The 16,088-nt window shown below is 41.3% G+C and overlaps 1 pseudogene across 1 annotated transcript; it reads left to right on the forward strand.

The window, feature by feature from the left end:
• The first annotated feature begins 5,773 nt into the window (after positions 1 to 5,773).
• LOC123732618 (haptoglobin-like) lies at positions 5,774 to 8,871 on the forward strand (annotated as a pseudogene). The gene is made up of 4 exons (XR_006763310.1): positions 5,774 to 6,047; positions 6,376 to 6,488; positions 7,653 to 7,922; positions 8,108 to 8,871. The product of XR_006763310.1 is annotated as a haptoglobin-like (transcript).
• The last annotated feature ends 7,217 nt before the right edge of the window (positions 8,872 to 16,088 follow it).

Below are 16,088 nucleotides of genomic sequence, written 5' to 3' on the forward strand. Positions count from 1 at the left end.
TATACTTATTACATATGGATATAAAACACCCTAAAGTTTCTAAAACTGTTTGAATGGTGTCTGTGAGTATAACAGAACTCAAATGGCAGGTCAAAACCTGAGAAATTCCTTTACAGGAAGTGGCCTGTCTGACCATTTCTTGAACTTCTTTTCCATCTCTATCTTTTACTAAGGATCTCTGCTCTAACGTGACACTTCCTACGTCGTCCATAGGTGCTTAGAGCCCGGGAAAAAACAGAATGTCGTCATCCCAGCCCCAGGCTGAAACACATTATCGCCTTTCTCAAGTGGCCGATCAAGGGACTCTGGGCTTAGGCGCGTGACCCGACCGCCCCCCGCCTTTGTGATTTTTTTCCTCTGTTTGCCGAAAAGGAGATTCCCTGTCGGAATATTATCGCTTTTCTGCGAGAAAAATGGCGTAAAAATTGATTTTAAACAGCGGTTGACATGCTTCGAAGTACGGTAATGGAATATTTAGAATTTTTTTGTCACGAATTGCGCCATGCGCACGACCCTTCTTTACCATTTCGGATAGTGTCTGGAAGCATACGAACAAAACGCCGCTATTCGGATATAACGATGGATTATTTTGGACCAAACCAACATTTGTTATTGAAGTAGCAGTCCTGGGAGTGCATTCTGACGAAGACAACAAAAGGTAATCAAACTTTTATAATAGTAAATATGATTATGGTGAGTGCTAAACTTGCCGGGTGTCTAAATAGCTAGCCCGTGATGCCTGGGCTATGTACTTAGAATATTGCAAAATGTGCTTTCACCAAAAAGCTATTTTAAAATCGGACATATCGAGTGCATAGAGGAGGTCTGTATCTATAATTCTTAAAATAATTGTTATGCTTTTTGTGAACGTTTATCGTGAGTAATTTAGTAAAATGTTAGCGAATTCCCCGGAAGTTTGCGGGGGGTATGCTAGTTCTGAACGTCACATGCTAATGTAAAAAGCTGGTTTTTGATATAAATATGAACTTGATTGAACAAAACATGCATGTATTGTATAACATAATGTCCTAGGGTTGTCATCTGATGAAGATCATCGAAGGTAAGTGCTGCATTTAGCTGTCTTCTGGGTTTTGGTGACATTATATGCTAGCTTGAAAAATGGGTGTCTGATTATTTCTGGCTTGGTACTCTGCTGACATAATCTAATGTTTTGCTTTCGTTGTAAAGCCTTTTTGAAATCGGACAGTGTGGTTAGATTAACGAGAGTCTTGTCTTTAAATAGCTGTAAAATAGTCATATGTTTGAGAAATTGAAGTAATAGGATTTTTAAGGTTTTGAAAATCGCGCCACAGGCTTCAAGTGGCTGTTACGTAGGTGGGACGAATTCGTCCCGCCTAGCCCATAGAGGTTAAGTTTGCAGTCGACACAACAGTGGTAGGCCTGATCACCGACAACGACGAGACAGCCTATAGGGAGGAGGTCAGAGACCTAGCCAGGTGGTGCCAGAATAACAACCTATCCCTCAACGTAACCAAGACTAAGGAGATGATTGTGGACCACAGGAAAAGGAGGACCGAGCACGCCCCCATTCTCATCAACGGGGCTGTAGTGGAGCAGGTTGAGAGCTTCAAGTTCCTTGGTGTCCACATCAACAACAAACTAGAATGATCCAAACACACCATGACAGTCGTGAAGAGGGCACGACAAAGCCTATTCCCCCTCAGGAAACTAAAAAGATTTGATATGGGTCCTGAGATTCTCAAAAGGTTCTACAGCTGCAACATCGATAGCATCCTGACTGGTTGCATCACTGCCTGGTATGGCAACTACTCGGCCTCTGACCGCAAGGCACTACAGAGGGTAGTGCATACGGCCCAGTACATCACTGGGGCTAAGCTGCCTGCCATCCAGGACCTCTACACCAGGCAATGTCAGAGGAAGGGCCTAAAAATTGTCAAAGACCCCAGCAACCCCAGTCATAGACTGTTCTCTCTACTACCGCATGGCAAGCGGTACCGGAGTGCCAAGTCTAGGACAAAAAGGCTTCTCAACAGTTTTTACCCCCAAGCCATAAGACTCCTGAACAGGTAATCAAATGGCTACCCGGACTATCTGCATTGTGTCCCACCCACCACCCGCCAACCCCTCTTTTACGCTACTGCTACTCTCTGTTCATCATATATGCATAGTCACTTTAACCATATCTACATGTACATACTACCTCAATCAGCCTGACTAACCGGTGTCTGTATGTAGCCTCGCTACTTTTATAGCCTCGCTACTGTATATAGCCTGTCTTTTTACTGTTGTTTTATTTCTTTACTTACCTGTTGCTCACCTAATACCTTTTATGCACTATTGGTTAGAGCCTGTAAGTAAGCATTTCACTGTAAGGTCTACACCTGCTGTATTCAGCGCACATGACAAATCAACTTTGGTGAAAATTTCCTAGAGATGAACGTACTTTGGTGCAAAAAGTGCAAATCAATCCCAGAACAACGCAAAGGACCTTGTGAAGATGGTGGAGGAAACAGGTACAAAAGTATCTATATCCACAGTAAAACGAGTCCTATAACAGCCACTCAGAAAGGAAGAAGCCACTGCTCCAAAACCACCATAAAAAAAGCCAGACTACAGTTTGCAACTGCACATGGGGACAATGTCCTCTGATCTGATGAAACAAAAATAGAACTGTTGGCCATAATGACCATCGTTCTGTTTGGAGGAAAAAGGGGGAGGCTTGCAAGCCGAAGAATACCATCCCAACTGTGAAGCACCGGGGGTGGCAGCATCATGTTGTGGGGGTGCTTTGCTGCAGGAGGGACTGGTGCACTTCACAAAATAGATGGCATCATGAGGTAGGAAAATTATGTGGACATATTGAAGCAACATCTCAAGACATCAGTCAGGAAGTTAAAGCTTGGTCTCAAATGGGTCTTCCAAATGGACAATGACCCCAAACATACTTCCAATGTTGTGGCAAAATGGCTTAAGGACAAACAAAGTTAATGTATTGGAGTGGCGATCACAAAGCCCTGACCTCAATCCTATAGAAAATGTGTGGGCAGAACTGAAAAAGTGTGTGCGAGCAAGGTCTACAAACCTGACTCAGTTACACCAACTCTGTCAGGAGGAATGGGGCAAAATTCACCCAACTTATTGTGGGAAGCTTGAGGAAGGCTACCCAAAACCTTTGACCCAAGTTAAACAATTTAAAGGCAATGCTACCAAATACTAATTGAGTGTATGTAAACTTCTGACCCACTGGGAATGCGATGAAAGAAATAAAAGCTGAAATAAATTATTCTCCCTACTATCTTTCTGACATTTCACAGTCTTAACATAAAGTGGTGATCCTAACTGACCTAAGACAGGGAACTTTTACTAGAATTAAATGTCAGGAATTGTGAAAAACTGAGTTTAAATGTATTTGGGTAAGGTGTATGTAAACCTCCGACTTCAACGGTATATCTCCCTGACTAACTTCAAGCATCAGCTATCTGAGCAGCTTACCGATCATTGCAGCTGTACATAGCCCATCTGTAAATAGCCCATCCAACTACCTACAAATCAAATCAAATCAAATGTATTTATATAGCCCTTCGTACATCAGCTGAAATCTCAAAGTGCTGTACAGAAACCCAGCCTAAAACCCCAAACAGCAAGCAATGCATGTGAAAGAAGCACGGTGGCTAGGAAAAACTCCCTAGGAAAAACTCCCTAGAAAGGCCAAAAACCTAGGAAGAAACCTAGAGAGGAACCAGAATATGAGGGGTGGCCAGTCCTCTTCTGGCTGTGCCGGGTGGATATTATAACAGAACATGGTCAAGATGTTAAAATGTTAATAAATGACCAGCATGGTCAGATAATAATAATCATTGTAGTTGTCGAGGGTGCAACAAGTACGTCCGGTGAACAGGTCAGGGTTCCGTAGCCGCAGGCAGAACAGTTGAAACTGGAGCAGCAGCATGGCCAGGTGGACTGGGGACAGCAAGGAGTCATCATGCCAGGTAGTCCTGAGGCATGGTCCTAGGGCTCAGGTCCTCCGAGAGAAAGAAAGAAAGAGAGAAAGAGAGAATTAGAGAGAGCATATTTACATTCACACAGGACACCGGATAAGACAAGAGAAATACTCCAGATGTAACAGACTGACCCTAGCCCCCGACACATAAACTACTGCAGCATAAATACTGGAGGCTGAGACAGGAGGGATCAGAAGACACTGTGGCCCCATCCGATGATGCCCCCGGACAGGGCCAAACAGGCAGGATATAACCCCACCCACTTTGCCAAAGCACAGCCCCCACACCACTAGAGGGATGTCTACAACCACCAACTCACCGAAGACAAGGCCGAGTATAGCCCACAAAGATCTCCGCCATGGCACAACCCAAGGGGGGGGGGCGCCAACCCATCCCCATATTGTTTTATTTACTTTTTTTGTTCTTTTGCACACCAGTATTTCTACTTGCACATCATCATCTGCACATCTATCACTCCAGTGTTAATAACACTGGATTTTTTATTGTGTTATTGACTGTACTTCTGTTTATTCCATGTGTAACTCTGTGTTGTTGTTTGTGTCGAACTGCTTTGCTTTATCTTGGCCAGGTCGCAGTTGTAAATGAGAACTTGTTCTCAACTAGCCTACCTGGTTAAATAAAGGACTTGTTCTCAACTGGCCTACCTGGTTAAATAAAGGACTTGTTCTCAACTGGCCTACCTGGTTAAATAAAGGACTTGTTCTCAACTGGCCCACCTGGTTAAATAAAGGACTTGTTCTCAACTGGCCTACCTGGTTAAATAAAGGACTTGTTCTCAACTGGCCTACCTGGTTAAATAAAGGACTTGTTCTCAACTGGCCCACCTGGTTAAATAAAGGACTTGTTCTCAACTGGCCTACCTGGTTAAATAAAGGACTTGTTCTCAACTGGCCCACCTGGTTAAATAAAGGACTTGTTCTCAACTGGCCTACCTGGTTAAATAAAGGACTTGTTCTCAACTGGCCCACCTGGTTAAATAAAGGACTTGTTCTCAACTGGCCTACCTGGTTAAATAAAGGACTTGTTCTCAACTGGCCCACCTGGTTAAATAAAGGACTTGTTCTCAACTGGCCTACCTGGTTAAATAAAGGACTTGTTCTCAACTGGCCCACCTGGTTAAATAAAGGACTTGTTCTCAACTGGCCACCTGGTTAAATAAAGGTGAAATAAATGTTTTTGTTTATAAAAAAAAAATGTCTGACATCAATGTGTGAGCAACTACAATAATTGAATATGGTCAATTTCAAACATTTGTATATAACATAAACATACTGTTGACATGTAGGCTATGGTGTAATGGAATGGTTTGCCTTGTGTGGTAGGTTTTGTGGGTTTTGACACTCTTATGTAGGTGTTATAACCAGCCATAAAATAACTCAATATATGTCACAACAGGTCCAAATATGTGTCATAACAGTGTTATGACCATATTATAACAGGCTATGACAAGTTATGTCAGCTGTTATGACATATTATGACATGGTTATGACTGTGTCATAATGTTTTATGACGCTGGATGTCAAGTACAGTGTTACCAAAGTGAGTCGTAAACAGCAAATGTGAGTCAACAACAAACAACAACAACTATGACGGTATCACATTTTTTAAATAACACACTCTGATGCGGCATTTATATGCACCTCATTTACTTTCAATAAACCAAATTGACGCACAAATTATAGATGTGCTGTGTCCTGTTCTGATTTCATAATTCATACCCTATGAAATGATTTATCCCTCAGATGGTCTTCTCTGATACTAGTTGGCTGTGGCTGAGCTCCAGATGGGGTCAGGGTTAGGGTTTGGACACGATTCCAATAATGGGTTGGCATGAACAGAGATTTTGCAATCTCTCCGATTTTCGGGAATCAGAACTGAAGCTGTGTCCAGCAAAATTCCCAGCGGTGGGCAGACAGGGGGTGAGTTCTCTCCTCAGCAGATATAAGGCCTTGGTCCTATAACTTCTCACGGAGTACATCGTCTTTACAGAGGAGACACAGCTCAACATACAAACTGATAAACAGATATTTCCATCAAAATGTGGTATGTTATACTTTTCATATTCTTTCTTCAACAAAACCCTAGTCGCCTGGCAATTGTTGTCATTGCAGTACCAATCCAAATGAATCTCTGAAATGTCTTTGGACAATGGATCTTTGTAAAATGGCACGGAAACACAGCTACTTAAATCTTTCAAAAAACATTCAAATTGCTCTAGCTAGAGACCTTTTCTAAATATAGGTTAACAAGCAAGCCCAGAGACTTCCTAAGTAAAGGAACCGTTAGTTGTGGTACTAGTGAGTGTTTGGGCGCTGTCTGTCAGTTGGCTCTGTGTGTGTGTACTGTACTTATGTGTTCCTTCTGTCCGCAGGTCATCCCTGGTAGTGCTCCTCGCGGCCTCCTGTGTCTGTCTGGAACAGGACAAAATCAAAATCAAAATCAAAATCAAAACCAAATCAATTGATGAGATGTCAGACAATTCAGGTAGCTATCTGTCTAACTGACACATAACCAACTCCCTGCCTTATGCCAATACGGGCTTACTTTTTCTGATTTAGATTGAAATGTCAACAAAGTGAGAGGGATGAAACGTTTTCAAACAAAAACATGTACATTTTAAAGATCATTGACAACCTTTCTTGTCCCATGTCTATGTTAAGGTGGGTGTTAGTGACACCATTGATGCAGAATATCGCCCAAAAATATTGGACTTACACATTACACGTGTGTTTTCACACGTGCAATTTGTCTATTTCCGAAACATATTATATTTGCTGGCCCATTGTGACTGGTTCGTGTAAGGATATCACTCACATTTCAATTACACTGTCACTCTCATCGGATGTTCTGAAGCCAATCTTCACTATGGATCCCCTCACGCAACTCTGAGCTGAGCAGACACAAGCTGTTCCTATTCAGCCTGTTGGAGAATACAGTAGCTGTGGCCAAAATGAGGATGTCACCATCACTTTCAAGTGAGAACCTTGTTAAGTCTCACGGCTCACAGCTATTATCCCGATTATCTTAAAAATCGATTCAGCAGCGACACACATGAGATGACAGGGATCAAAGAGAAGGCAAGCAGGGAGGAAAGGAAGGAGAGATCCTCAGTCTCAGCTTCCTCCAAGCTGGATGGTAAAATATGTCATTAGGAAAATCTACAGAGCATGAAAGCCTTGAAAAGTAAAATTCCTCAAAATCCACCTCTCATCAAACGTTTCAGGAAAATGTTTGAGAAGAGAAATGACACTAATTCCATCCTCATCTAGGTTTCTGCGTATTGTGACCTCCAAGGTAATTCTGTGAAAGCTAGCCTTGTCTGGCTCAAGTCATGACAACACTTATTTTTTAGATAATAGTAGATGATTAATGAATTTACTGAACTTTTGTCAGGTCAAAGCTAAAAGGTTCCAGAAAGCTACTACCAAATGCTATGTGTATTCAAGTGAATAGTGTTGATTTTAGCAAACTCAAACTCAAACTAAAACCAAGGCTGGAATTGTATTGAGGCACATTTCATTTTTCTGCAATAATCTTTTATGGTTGTGTTTGAGTTGCACAGCAGTAAGTGCTAGGTGGTGCTGAGTTGGGGATGTTTTAACCATATAGAGATTGTATAGAAATAATGTTGTTGTGTTTCTTGCCCAGACCTGCGCTTCAGGCGTATGGTTGGGGGCACCCTGGCCCCTCATGTCCCCTGGCAGGCCATGGTCTATCTGAGTAAAAACGTCATGAACGGGGGGCTTCGCTGGGGGAGCTCTAATCTCTGACCGCTGGGTCCTGACCGCTGGCAGGAACTTGTTTGTCAGGAAGAGTAGGCAGGACACCCAGGGGAAAGAACCAATCATCCCCAAGGTGTACCTAGGCATCACGCGATACTCCCAAGCCAATGACTCCAAAGAAGTTGCTGTAGAAAAGGTGAGCTAGTATACCCATTACCATCTCTTTCAAACAATATACAGACAATTCAGTATTTACAGCAAGCAGAACTGCACTGGGCTCTCTCACCTACATCATCATTTTCAGTCTTATAGGTAGTTAGAGCACAAATACAGTAGATCGTCAAAAAAAAGGTCCTATGAATTATTCCCTTCCCCTTCTAGGTGGTTCTGCACCCAGGCTTCCAGAGCGTGTCAGACTGGGACAACAACCTGGCTCTGATTCAGCTGAAGGAGCCATTCACCTTGAGCGAGGCTGTGATGCCCATCCCTCTGCCTGAGAGGGGTGAGGACCTGGCTGAGGCAGCCCAGGAGAAAGGCATCATCACAGGCTGGGGTTGGGGGTCCACTTCACCCCCGCTGAGTCACTGAAACACCTGGTATTGCCTGTGGCATCGCATAGCTTCTGTAAGGCAGAGTACAACCGTGGTGGCAGCACTCCAACCATAGACGACAACATGTTCTGTACTGGAGCCAGCAAGTACCAGGAGAATGTGTGCTTTGGGGATGCAGGCGGTGCCCTGGCAGTCCAGGACCCCAAAGACGGCAGAGTGTATGCTGCAGGGATCCTGTCCTTCGATAAGGCCTGTGCCGTGAGGAAATACGCTGTCTACATGAAGCTCTCTGCCTACATGCCTTGGATCAACAGTGTCCTCAGGGGTGACAGTGAGAAATCAGCCAGTCTCCGCTCCAGTGTAATGTCTGAGATGTTTTCGAGGCAGTTGTAGCCTCCACTCAGCACAGTTTCAGATATGAGAGCCGGGGCTCATAATCTCCATTATGCCTTTGCTAACAAAGTAATTTTCTGACTTGATCTTGTAAAACTCTCTCAAGTTTCGACTTTCATTGAGTGTGTGCCCCCGCCTGATTGAGTGTGTCTTCCGATGTTGATTTCAAAGGATTTTCAATAAATTAATCTCTCCTAAGAAGTTTGGTTTCCGATGTTTCACCTTATAACTTTTATTCACATTTTCTTCAACTCATTTTAGAATGCTGGGAAACATGTTTTAGATCATCTCTACAAGCTGGAACCTTAGAGCATGTTAGAGCCATTAAAACAAGTAGCCTACAGCTAGGACATGAGACGATTTTGAAGTTCATTTAAGTAATGGAATTATTAAGGAAAATTGTTATCTGGCCAAGGAGGATATTGTGTTGAGACCAGCAAGGGTTTTTTAGTAGATTTGTCATGAAAATCATTCAAGAAGGAAATAACTTGTTCTAAAATAGAGCTACATAAACGAGGGTCTAGAATCCCTCCCAGCAGGGGAATGGAGGTCATGTCACTCCTGGTTAGTGACTAATTTAAATACAGAAGACAAAAGGCTTGTCATCACAGCTCAACACTAGTTAACCTGTTGGGTCTAGGGGGCAGCATTTGCACGTCTGGATAAAAAAAATGTACCCGATTTAATCTGGTTACTAATCCTACCCAGTAACTAGAATATGCATATACTTATTATATATGGATAGAAAACACTCTAAAGTTTCCAAAACTGTTTGAATGGTGTCTGTGAGTATAACAGAACTCATTTGGCAGGCAAAACCCTGAGACATTTTCTGACAGGAAGTGGATACCTGATGTGTTGTATTGAGTTTAAACCTATCCCATTGAAAAACACAGGGGTTTAGGAATATTTTGGCACTTCCTATTGCTTCCACTAGATGTCACCAGCCTTTACAAAGTGTTTTGAGTCTTCTGGAGGGAGATCTGACCGAACAAGAGCCATGGAACGGTGATGTCCCATTAGACACCTGGCGCTACTTCATGTTGGGTACCCTCGTTCCAATACGTTATAAAAGGCTATGCATTCGTCCACCTTGAATATTATTCATGTTCTGGTTAAAAAAGGCCCTAATGATTTATGCTATACAACGTTTGACATGTTTGAACGAACGGAAATATATTTTTCCCCTCGTTCATGACGAGAAGTCCGGCTGGCTTACATCATGTGCTAACGAGACGGAGATTTTTGGACATAAATGATGAGCTTTTTTGAACAAAACTACATTCGTTATGGACCTGTGATACCTGGAAGTGACATCTGATGAAGAGAATCAAAGGTAATGGATTATTTACATAGTATTTTCGATTTTAGATCTCCCCAACATGACGTCTAGTCTGTATCGCAACGCGTATTTTTCTGGGCACAGTGCTCAGATTATTGCAAAGTGTGATTTCCCAGTAAGGTTATTTTTAAATCTGGCAAGTTGATTGCGTTCAAAAGATGTAAATCTATAATTCTTTAAATGACAATATAATATTTTACCAATGTTTTCTAATTTTAATTATTTAATTTGTGACGCTGACTTGACTGCCGGTTATTGGAGGGAAACGATTTCCTCAACATCAATGCCATAGTAAAACGCTGTTTTTGTATATAAATATGAACTTGATAGAACTAAAAATGCATGCATTGTCTAACATAATGTCCTAGGAGTGTCATCTGATGGAGATTGTAAAAGGTTAGTGTATCATTTTAGCTGGTTTTATGGTTTTGGTGACCCTGTCTTTGACTTGACAAAACATTACACACAACTCTTGTAAATGTACTGTCCTAACATACTCTAAATTTATGCTTTCGCCGTAAAACCTTTTTGAAATCGTAAAACGTGGTTAGATTAAGGAGATGTTTATCTTTCAAATGGTGTAACATAGTTGTATTTTTGAAAAATTTGAATTTTGACATTTATTTGGATTCAAATTTGCCGCTCTTGAAATGCACCTGCTGTTGATGGAGTGCACCACGGGTGGCACGCTAGCGTCCCACCTAGCCCCAAGAGGTTAATAGCTCTCTTGTTTTGGAGCAGCCTGCTGTACCACAATTTGTTCAGTTTCAACAAGAGATATCTCAGAAATGGTGCCGAAGAGTATGGCTGATGTTTTACATGCCCGTAATCAATTGTGCTATTTTGTTAATTTTTTTGTGTTGTTTGTAACTTATTTTTTAACTTATTTTGTACATAATGTTGCTGCTACCGTCTCTTACGACCGAAAATAAATTCTGGACATCAGAACTGGGATTACTCACCACGGACTGGTAGAAGATTTTTCCTTTAATCTCTATGTACTAGGGGCTATGTGGGACGCATGCGTCCCACCCCTGGTACACCCTATCAACAACAGGTGAAATATCAAGAGTGCCAAATTTGAAAACAATTAAATGTCATAATTCAAATTTCTCAAAAATACAACTATCTTACACCCTTTGAAAGATAAACATCTCCTTAATCTAACCACGTTGTCCGATTTCAAAAAGGCTTTACGGCGAAAGCATAAAGTTAGATTATGTTAGGAGAGTACATTGACAATAGCTGTGTGTAATGTTTTGTCAATTCAAAGACAGGCATCACCAAAAGCAGAAAACCAGCTAAAATTATGCACTAACCTTTGACAATCTCCATCAGATGACACTCCTAGGACATTATGTTAGACAATACATGCATTTTTAGTTCTATCAAGTTCATATTTATATCCAAAAACAGCGTTTTACTATGGCGTTGATGTTGAGGAAATCGTTTCCCTCCAATAACCGCCAGTCAAATCAGCACGACAAATTAAATAATTACTATTCGAAAACATTGGTAAAATATTATATTGTCATTCAAAGAATTATAGATTTACATCTCTTGAACGCAACCGGATTGCCAGATTTAAAAATAACCTTACTGGGAAATCACACTTTGCAATAATCTGAGCACTGCGCCCATAAAAATACGCTTTGCGATACAGACTAACCGCCATGTTGGAGAGATCTAAAATCGAAAATACTATGTAAATAATCCATTACCTTTGATTCTCTTCATCAGATGTCACTTCCAGGAATCCCAGGTCCATAACAAATGTAGTTTTGTTCGAAAAAAGCTAATAATTTATGTCCAAAAGCTCTGTGTTGTTAGCACATGATCTATGCCAGCCGAACTTCTCATCATGAACGAGGGAAAAAAATATTTATGTTCGTTCAAACATGTCAAACGTTGTATAGCATAAATCATTAGTGCCTTTTTCAACCAGAACATGAATAATATTCAAGGCGGACATTTGCATTCTCTTTTCAAACGTTTCGGAACGGAGTACCCAACATGAACTCGGCGCGCCAGAGTCTAATCGGCCACCACCGTTCCAAGGCTCTTGTTCGTTCAGTTCTCACAGTATAAGACTCAAACCACTTTCTAAAGACTGGTGACATCTAGTGGAAGCCATAGGAAGTGCTCAACAATTAATAAGCCCCTGTGTGTTTCAATGGCATAGGCTTAAAGGTAATTCAACACATCAGGTATCCACTTCCTGTCAGAATTTGTCTCAGGGTTTTGACTGCCATATGAGTTCTGTTATCCTTACAGACACCATTCAAACAGTTTTAGAAAATTCAGAGTGTTTTCTATCCAAACCTGAACAATAATATGCATATTCTAGCTTCTGAGTTGGTGTAGGAGGCAGTTAAAAATGGGCACATATTTTTTCAAAATTCTCAATACTGCCCCCTAGCCCCAAGAGGTTGTTCCTTTTTCCCCCACGCTGTTTGTGGGGTGTTGCCTCTTTGTGTTTTGAGCAGTTAACGTATCTGCATTTTCTTGGTTTTGTGTACGTGTTTATTTCAGTGTGAAGAATAAACATGTGTTCGCTCCCAGCTGCGCTTTGGTCCTCTTCCTCATCACCCGACGACGATCGTTACACAGAGATGTTAAAAATCTGTTTAAAAAATCGTCAAAGAGTAATTATTTTAACCTAAAGCATTTAATAAAGACACTTATAGTACAATATTATGGGGAATAGGAATGAGAGGGCTACGTACACCATTTTAGGAAGGGATCACAGCAGTGATTGAATGAGGGTATGAGGCATGAGTTGAGGTGTTCAGAGGCTTGACCAGTGCAGGACAGGATTTGACTGGGAAGACAATAACACAAAAACACTACACAGTGAGACAAAAGAGCTAAGAATGAGTCATAGATGTGTAATAATGTGATTGTGTTTGTGATTGACTCTACACAAAGTAATGAGAGAAAATTGACAGGGGTTTCCTCACAGTGCTTGGAGAGGAAACATTCAATGTGCCAGTGGATGAGTGGGCCACATGAGACATGGCTTCCAGTTCATGTGAGGAGGTAGTTGACAATGGTAGTGGAGTGGTCATCGCTTGTTAAATCATGGAACAGGAGGGAATTCAGTTGGAAATACAAATAGCAGATACGTTCCCTTGAAGCTGAGCCATCGTAGGTTTGAACAACAAGTTTGTCCATGAAGATAAACACGGAATTCAAATCTCACCCACTTGGCAAATCAAAGTAGCCCAAGAAACTTTTTCTGTATAAAGCCCTGATCATCCACATACAGTACCTGACGATAACTGAGAACGGCAAGCAGACTGGTGGCAACCATAGGTCCCAGAGTGGGGGGGGGCAATTTTTTTGCCCTGGGACCCAGAGTTTATCCTTATCTGTTGACCTAACCAGGAAAACTCTGGACCCTATGAGGTATGACAATGATGAATCAGTTGTAAAAGGTTTTGTAAGGGCTCTGATGGAACCAGTTTTAACTAAATCAGGGCACATGGTTTTAATAGCTCTTAGGGCTCGCGGACCGCTACCGGGACACCTACGACAACATCCGGTGAAATTGCAGAGCACCAAATTCAAAATAGAAATATCGTAATATTAAACATTCATGAAAATACAAGTGTCATACATCATTTAAAAGCTTAGAATCTTGGCAATCGAACTGCGTTGTCAGATTTCAAAAAGGCTTTACGGTGAAAGCATAGCATTCGATTATCTGAGGACAGCACCCCACAATAACATATTTTCCAAACAAGCACAGGCGTCACAGAATCCCAAATAGCGATAAAATAAATCACTTACCTTTGAAGATCTTCCTCTGTTTGCAATCCCGAGGGTCCCAGCTACACAATGAATGGTCGAGTCCTTCTTTATATCCCAAATCAGTCTGTTTAGCAGGCGCCATGACTTCAGAAATCCACTCCTTCAACATGCAGACACCAGCACACCACTGAAGCCATTAAGAACTATATTCAAAAACACACCTGGTAAACTGTTCAATCACCAGGCACACGACTCAACATAGTTCAATGACAGAGACTGTGGACTTAGAATAAAAAATAAAAATTGTGAAAATTAATAAAATAAAGTTGCAGCTGTCTTTGATATGCTCAAAATTAACTAACTGCTATCTTGAAATGTAGAGAAAGTGTTTTAAAATAGGCATCCAATCATTTGAAAATTAGTCGAAAGGCTAAGTGATTCTCTTCCTGAGAAGAAGCTGACAGCCTTCAAACAGAGCAAAAAAGTGGTCCCAAAAAATATGTCAAAATGAATTTAAAAAATGATACAGCTGTCTTTAATAAGATCAAACTGAACTAACTGCTATCTTGAAATGTTGAAAAAGTGTTTTTAAATAGGCATCCTATCATTTGAAAATTAGTTGAAAGGCTAAGTGATTCTCCTCCTGAGAAGAAGTTGACAGCCTTCAAACATAGTGCAAAAAAAGTGGGCGTGAACATAGAATATTTTTGGGTCCAAAAAAATAATATACAGCTGTCTTTAATAAGATCAAACTGAACTAACTGCTATCTAGAAATGTTGAAAAAGTGTTTTTAAATAGCTCAGTCATATCACTCAATATGAGTCAAAATCTGTCACATACAGGAGTGCTCATTATGTCAAAAATGAAAAAAATAACAACTCACAGCTGTGTTAATAGACCCAACTCAAACATCTGCTATCTTGAAATGTCCAAAAAAGGTATTTAAATGGGTCTACCAGACATCTTCTGGAGAGAAGAAGGCTCGATCTTTTCTCAAGAAGAACAATCTTCATACCATAAGACAGTTCTTCTTGAGAGAAGATAAGGTCAGGGACTCCTGTCTTACTCTCCGTCATGTTGAAATAGGTTCTCCTGTCTTACTTTCTGTCATGTTGAGATGGGTTTCCCTGTCTTACTTTCTGTCATGTTGAGATGGGTTAGTTCTTCTTGAGAGAACTAACCCAAAATTTGTCTAACTAACCCAAAATTAGTTAGGTGTGTCCATCCAGGGAACGTCCCTGGTGGTGTGTCCTTCCAGGGGAACGTCCCCGGAGGTGTGTCCTTCCAGGGGAACGTCCCCGGTGGTGTGTCCTTCCAGGGGAACGTCCCCGGTGGTGTGTCCTTCCAGTTGAATCAGTGCCAGTAGCTCTTCTTTAAAGTAATTTCCATGAAAATAACAGACATAAACACACATCTGTGCTACATGGGTGTTGTCAGTTCTCTCATCAATAGCCAGGGGAAAATGCTCAGCCTGACTGAGCCCCTCCAGAACAATCCTATACACGTCATCCGCCAGAGCACAGACACGGCGTCCGGCTGATGTCACAGACAGGGGCACCTGTTTGACAGACGCAATTAGGCTATCCATAGACTTGTCTGTAGCCAATTCCTCCAAAACTGTCACCATGCATTTTTTAAACAGCTCTGCGTCTGTGAAGGGCATGTTGTGTTTGGTTAGAACCCAGGATGCTTTTAGGAAAGCACTTGTGACCTTCTGTTGTTGGATCAGGCCATGAAGGAGGATTCTACTGCCGTGTTTGTAGCTTGTAGTTAATGCTTCAGTGATTCTGCTTCAGGCCTCTGTCTGGGGCGGGAAGGCTACTTTGAAAGTACCATGTTTAGATTCATAATGCCGTCTGAGATTGAATTCTTTGCAAACAAGACACACTCTGGCTTGGCATTGGAGAAATATGGTAAGATGAATGGATCTCTCTGTCCGTTCTTCCCTGAAACTTTGATTTTCATTATCCACCTTTCTTTTGTTACTTTTTGAGAGCGACATGTTCTCTTGCTATCAAGCTCATTGTTCTGAATGAATGTTGACATTAATAAAGTAGTGTAGACTACAGTAGGCTACGTAGACCTGTTTTTCCCCACCAATCAACGCACAGAGAAATAAACAAAAAGTTATAATTGAATAGAGATATTGGTGATTTTATGATTTTATCAGATCTAAATTATTTTATTGTCACTGAATGTACTATGTACTAATCAAATGTGTTAAACATGTTGTTAAATTTGTAGTGTAGGCCTATTAATTGTGCTAATATTATACGCTAATTATGTTCTGGCCCGCCCACTTTAACTCAGAAAAAAATTCTC

This window comes from Salmo salar, unplaced genomic scaffold, assembly GCF_905237065.1.
Source record: "Salmo salar unplaced genomic scaffold, Ssal_v3.1, whole genome shotgun sequence".
NCBI classification, from domain to species: Eukaryota; Metazoa; Chordata; class Actinopteri; order Salmoniformes; family Salmonidae; genus Salmo; species Salmo salar.